Genomic DNA, 7,096 nt, shown 5'->3' with positions numbered 1-7,096 from the left:
TTCCATTCAAACACAGGATTCTGTCTGATCATTGTCAACTTCTTCGTCCGAATCCTAACAGCGCCTTTGGGAAGAAGTTAATTTCTTTTGATAAGAGGGCAATAAATTCTTTTTATCTGAAAGATTTTAGGTGTCCTGTGGCTGCTATCTCGCTGCGAGTCCTTTATTTTAAAAAAGTATCCTACATAGCATAGTTTCTGTTTAAACATTTTTTATAACCTAAAGCTATATTTAACATAGTACTTAAGAGAATTAATACAGCATTACTTTCTAACACAACACATATAATATTCATTTTAATATTGGTGAAAAGCCAATCATAAAATATGCATTTTTCACACCTCCCTTTGTAGTGGGAAAGCTGTGAGAAGGTGTGGGCCCTGCACACACCCATTTATCTGGCTGTGAAAGTCTTTGAGAGTTTGTGCCTGGGGGAAAATGTGCTGCATTTCCCTTAAGGGGCTAAATGCTTATAGTCCGCACTCGTCGGAGGGTAGAAGGGCCTCGTTGGAGGGTGGAAGGGGTTGGGATACAAATGTCCGTGTCAAAGGCTCTTTATGGCTCCATGCAAGGTCCTGTATCGCTGGTGAAGGATTGTGATTTGCCTGCTGGGTGGTCGGAGAGGCATCTCTGAGCGCGTGACTCGTTACTTTATGATCAATTATAACCTTTGTGTGGAAGCAGCAATCATGTTCTCAGCACTACTTCTCTTCACAAAGGTCCATTCATTTTGTAAAGGACTGTTTTCCATGTAACTAGCATTATTCTGCTGTTGTTATTATTGTTTATTGCTACAACTGTAGCTTTGAGAATCTAGAAAGAATCTAGTTAGAAGATAGTTAGAAATCAGGACCTTATTTATGGCAAGTGATGGAGCAAGCCACCAAAAAGATAATTGTTTCCCAGAGCAGGCTTTGTAAAATAAGTAAAAGGGTATGGGTATAGCATCCTATCCCTCTCTTTGAGAGTATACAGGAAAAGTCAGAGTCAAGGAGGGAATGACCCAGCACCACAGGGGATTTGCCTGAAAACAGTTCTTCCAACTTTAAAATCATGGAATCAAATAATAAGGCTTTATACATTTCAGGAATAAAATGTGAGACAGGAAGGAGGCGTGAGATGTGTGTGGTTCAGGGCATCCCTGTGTTGGCAATAGTTGGCAACTGCCAAGAACTTCCCTGCACTGGCCTCAACACCATGACCTGTGTCCATCTGGGCCAGGAACAGGAACCAAATCTTGCACAGGAGGGCAGGGTGGCAAAACCTTCCTTTGCTGTCCATTCCCAGAGCCCTTCAACCTTCCTCCTTCAGTGTCATCTGCTCCACTTGAGCTGATAGTGACATTAGCTTTTACCCTGACCTTGCAATGGTTATGAGGTGGCTCCATCACTTTATTCTGCCATGCTTGGCACACCTTTTTATCCAACTCTACAGCAGGGTTATTCTGATGGATGGTCTACCTAATTCCAGCTAGCACGTGCCTTTGTATTGATCTCTCCTCCTCCTACCCTCATCTCCCCATCATCTTTGAAATCAAAGAAAGTGATGGGGCTGTGAAATCAAAGGATCAACTGAACTGTGCCAGCTGGCAATCGTGGGATAACGTTGTGCCCTTGTGAGGACCTGCAATTGCCTGGAGATTTGTCTGTGTGTCACTGCTGACCCTTTCCTGATGCTCAGCTGCCAGTATTGAGGAAAAGCAGGTTTCTGGCTTCCTGCAGCTTGGTTTCCTATGGCAGGAATAATCAGTAAGGAAAAATCTGGTTATACTCTTGTGTTATTTACATGTGCCTACATACATTGATTTGGGGAGGAGACAGTCAGAGGGCCAGCAAGAAAGTCCCAACTCCAGAATTCTTCTGCCAAGTCACCGAGTCCCAAGGAGGAGCCTGGTTACTGACTGATTGCACATGCACTTGATGTGAAGAAGCAAACTCCCTCCTGCTGGACAGTTTGCCTGTCCACAGAATACCCAAACCCCAACAAAATGAAAAGGAATTTGTTTGACAAGCCATCCTGGAAGAGCATGAGGCAGCAGCATGGCTGAGGGACACCTGCTGTCACTCTTTGCTTGGCAGGTGTCATTCCTTGCCCCCATTATCCCCAACATTTGATGGTTTGCAGGATTTCCCTGATGCTCAGATGCCTTTGAGGATATTTTTAATGAGGGTGTTAGAACAATGTGTGCTGTTTGAGGATGTGACTGCTTTTCTCAGCAGGGTCCCTGCCAGGAGAGGTGGCACTGCTCTGCCTGGGGGACAAGGCACTGGGAGTGGCCTCTGTGACCTTCAGGGCTTGCTCTTGGCTTGTGATGCTGAATTCTAGGGACAGAGTGGCCTCACTGAGAGAGATCATTTTGGGCAAGGTGGTTTTGTGTGCTGCAGACATAGGAGAGCTGGTTAGCTCCAGCTGGTTTGGGTATGAGCTGCCCTCCCATCTTTGGCAGCAATGCCAACATAGCCCAGGCTGCGGGGGAGTTTCTCTGTCCTTACCTTCTTCTCTTCTGCCTTCTGTATTTTGACCTCCAAGTAAAGTACCAGTGGCTGTGAGGTGTTTTGTAACTTAAGGCTCACTGAGGGCTGGGTTTGTGCTGATTTCAAGACATGTCAGATCTCTGAGCCTCCTCCTGCCCCTTCAGCAAGTTTGGCAGACACCACAATTAGCTGCATAATTATAAATCTTGTATTTATAGTATATTTGTCTTTACACTCATGGGTGTAAGAGTATATAGCTTGTGATCATATGCAAAAGCCATTTAATAATCTGAAACAAACATACTTAATTGCATTCAACCCACTTTTACCCCCCTGAAAGTGCCCCCTGAAACTGAGGAATATTACCCATATATATCAAAATATTTTGATGCAAATTTTTTTCCACATACCTAAATTAGAACTGTAAGCAAAAAACTTTATTTCTGATGGAAAGACACGATCATTAATCATGCTGTGTGCACATCTGTTGCTGAGTTAATATCTATTCAAGATGAAGCAGTAATTATCTGTAGTATAGGCATATATTCATGCAGAGGTGTTTAGGTGTTTAACCTAAACTGACACATTCAGCAGTAACAGCAGTTTATACATAAAGGAGCCTTCTACAGCTCTGTAACTACTACAAAATTACTACAAAGAGCTTCACACCTACATTCTTACATGGCTATATAACCATAATGAATGGCAATATATGTATTTCATAGTTCAAAGAACCATCTTTCTTCTGGCAGTACTTCAGTGGGAGCTTGAGTTCGATGGGCTGAAGATTCACTGAAGTTACAGGAAATTAAAGATATGCCTGATGTTATTCTTCTGCTCAAGTGCTGGCAGAGGCAGGGATTGCTTTAAGCATGTTGGAGTGCTCTCCTGAATCCTTGCCCCAAGGCCACAGTGCAGAAGTGTACGTGAGCCCTTCTGCACAGAGGAATTGCAGGATTGATAACAGCTGCCAGAGCTGCAGCTGTAGGTTGGAGGTTTGCTCTGCACAGGCAAAAAATGCAAACAGGACAACCCCCCAGTCCTTATTCCTTTGGATCTGCCACTGACCTGAGATGTGGGTTTGATGGAGTTAGGACTGGCAGATCTGGCTTGGAGGAGCTGGTGCAAGGTTTCTCACTCAGGGCTGCAACCTGTCAGCCTGCTTTGTCCAGGAGCAACCCAGAACTTGCAGTCATTGTAGACCCACTTTAGGCCAGTTACTCTAATTTACTGTCTTTCCTTCTCTTTCCCCATTTATTAACCTTAACATGCCTTTTTGCAGCTCCTCAGAGAAGTGGTGCCAGTGGAATATTCCTGTGTAGAAAAAATTGCTTCTGAGATACAGAACACAGCTAATTACAGTGCTCCGATTAGCTGAATGCCCTTAACAGAGTCCAAGGGGGGAAATCATAGTGCAGCATCTGCTGTAACATATGCTTTTCTAGTTTCCAGAAGATAACAGTGAGCATGTTGGCTGCCATGGACTGTGCTTTCTGCCTGAAAAGCAGAGCAGCCTACAAATGCTCCAGTATTTTTTCTACCCGGCCTCTGTTAGAGACGTCTGATGCTGCGTATGTCTGTCAGCAGGAATTATTGGGGTTTTTTTGGCTTTAGTCTCCCACATGCAGACAGACTCATGAAGATGCAATGGTGATTCAGATCTCATCGTTCCTGAGTGCACACTTCATCCTAAGGGCAGGTGTCACACCAGGAGCAGCAGAGAGGTGACAGGCAGCATGGCACATTGCAAGAGCTTGTGCTCACTGCTTTCTGTGTGAGGCTTTTTTCTTTCACGGTGGTACTGGAAAGATTAAGTGTTTTTCTGTGTATTGTTTAGTGAACTAAAGTGGCTCATTATTTTCTATCCTATAGATTAACTTGGCCAGAATAGTTGATATAGCCCTGCTAATATACTGCTCAGTGTGCTGAGCTGTGTTAATTACCGTTGAATTAGAGCCTGACAATGATTGAGCCAGCTTAGTCAAGTACTGCTTCCCATTTAACATTCCATTACTTGAATTTTTTATCACATTTTTAACATTTCACTGTCTTTTGCTTTAACCAGGCCCAGAACTACAAGAAGAAACATGTTTGTAAAGATGCTGTTAAAAATATGTCACTACAGTCACAAAACAGCAAGTAGTAAGTAACTTTGGACCACATCTATCCTCCTGAGCACTGATTAATAGGAGAGTTTGTTTACAGAAAGTGGGTCTCTGTTATTTAGCCAATTACTTAATGATCGACTCTTTCTTCCCAGTTTGTCTGGCAGCATTGAGCTATGATTTGTGGCAATTCCTGACCAAAAAGATGCTAAATTTTTGGAAAGAGCTTTGGCCAGGGTATAAAAATCAGTGATTTACCTCCAGTAAAAGCTGGATGAAGGATGCTGAGAGAGAAAGATGCCAGTGGCTCCTCTGTAAGCAGTTGGAAAATAACCTGAATCTGGTCAGATCTCTATAGAATTGTTACTGTGCCCCAGGATTTCACTGTGTGTGCTTTCAGGGCAATGCCAGAGCTGTTGGTTCTTCATGAACATGGTGACAGGATTAGTGCTCGTGTCTTTGTGAATTAGAGGACTGTGACCATTCTGTGGGTGTCCTGCATCCTACTGTGGAGGCAGTGAGTGCACTGGGGAGCTATCCCTGGGCTCTCAGCAGCGGCACCAGCTCTGCAGGGGAGGCTAAATGAGCAGAGTCAGGGGAGTGGGAGTTTTCCCACTTGGGCCCTGGTATTAATTCTCTGACTGACCCAGTTAAGTCTGGCTCATCTGTGACTGTGTGTGAGCTACACTTACAGGTGTTGAGGCCAGTGGGGCTCCTCGTCTGCACCAAAATTTGAGTGCCTGAAAGGGGCACTGAACAGAAAAGGCTGTGAATCCATACAGGTAATTACACAGCAAAGCCTGAGGGCTGGGTAAGCTTTGAAGTAGAATGAGTTGTAAGCTTTATTCACTGGATGACAAACCCCCATGTCTTTGATCCAGTAATCCGTGTGTCAGGTGGATGATAAATCCAATAATTAAGCAGTGTAGTCTTACAGCTCCTCTTCCTAAGACTTTCTTTCACCTTTTTTTTTTTTTTTTTTTTTTTTTTGTCTGTTATCTCAAAATGTCAAAAGAGGGTGGTACAGCCTTTTGCAAAGAGGTCTGGGCCATTCACAATGAGGCCTGAGCCTGATTCCTCTGTCACTTTTAGCACATATTATGCACTGATTTAAAGACTATTTTAAAATAAATTAAAGCCATCGTGAGAAATGAAGGGAGCCCTGCTCTTCTGGACTGTGTTTGATGCTTACCTTGTTGAATTCAGGAAGAAGGCATTATTAAAGACATAAAAGCTGTCTCTGTATCAGGAGCTTAAAAACACTCCAAGGGAAACAAAATCTGTTGTGCTTAGCTGCTGTAATTTAAAAGCCAAATTCTGCTCATGTTTGCAATGGCATAAATTTGAATTTGATTGAACTCTGGATTAACGTTGCTGCAAATGAGACCAAAATGTGACTTCCAAAGTTCATGAGGTAAGAAGGAGTTTTGCACCCAACCTTGTTAATCTTACATATGTAAGCTCTGTGCTGTGGGATGGCACCTTGGACAAAAATACCTGTGGCACATTTGATCTCTTTTTAATGGTCCTAGTCAGAATGGGTATTTTTAATTCTGTCAGCAGATGTGGCCAGATTGGTAAAATTCCACTAGGTTACACTTTACCATTCCCATGATATTTGTATACTGAGTGAAAAAAATAATGGCATGCTGCCTAGATCCTGAGATTTTGGTTCAAGTATTTCATGGACTTTCAGGTTCAAAAGGGCTGCAATTACATCGAGTTTCAATTGCTACATAAGGCAGGCCAGCTTGTAAGATTCTGACAGTGCAGAGATGGATAGGGGACAGCCTAAAAAGACTGCAGTGATTTCCATAATTAAATATTGGTTTAATAGTCAATACAAGTTCATTAGATAGAAATGATAGCTCACAAACTGTTAATAAAAATCAGAAATGCCTGTACTATATTGATCTAAAAAATATTTTTTTTGGTAATAATATGAAATGGTTTGGAAAGCAGTTAATATTCCTGTTTTTCCTGGGAGTTCATTAAAGCAGAAATTCTTGAGTTAGACAAAGATATGTAAACTTAGAATGGAGAATAATCCAAATCTTGGTGTTAATTTCAAAAAGTAGTTGTGTTATCCATCTTCATCTTGTTCACTTTCTCACCTCTTGCACTGACATCCAGGAGGGTTACATTATTTCAAGGTCAGTATTTTCAAGGGTGATGCTCTCCAAGGGAGCAGGACCTTGTGTAATTGGCCATCAGTCAGAAAATGCATTAATAATGATAAAACATGGAATGATTTCTGCTTGCCCTTATATAACTTACAAAGCATACAGTCCTTTTTCCCCCAACTCAATGTCAAATTAATGGAGTCTGTCAGCTGTTTAGGTAATGGGCTAGAGCAGATATTATGTTTTTGGAGATGTGTGTGTGTTGCATTGTCAGGCCAGAATCCAGAAAGATTAATGCTTTCAACCATCTTGACAGTCAGATTATCTCCCTGAATATACAGTGCCCAGTAACCCTCAGGAAAGACTATTTTGTAAAACCTTTTAATGATTACCG

The sequence above is a fragment of the Ammospiza caudacuta genome, chromosome 3 (assembly GCF_027887145.1).
Source record: "Ammospiza caudacuta isolate bAmmCau1 chromosome 3, bAmmCau1.pri, whole genome shotgun sequence".
NCBI classification, from domain to species: Eukaryota; Metazoa; Chordata; class Aves; order Passeriformes; family Passerellidae; genus Ammospiza; species Ammospiza caudacuta.
This window is presented reverse-complemented; position numbering follows the sequence as displayed.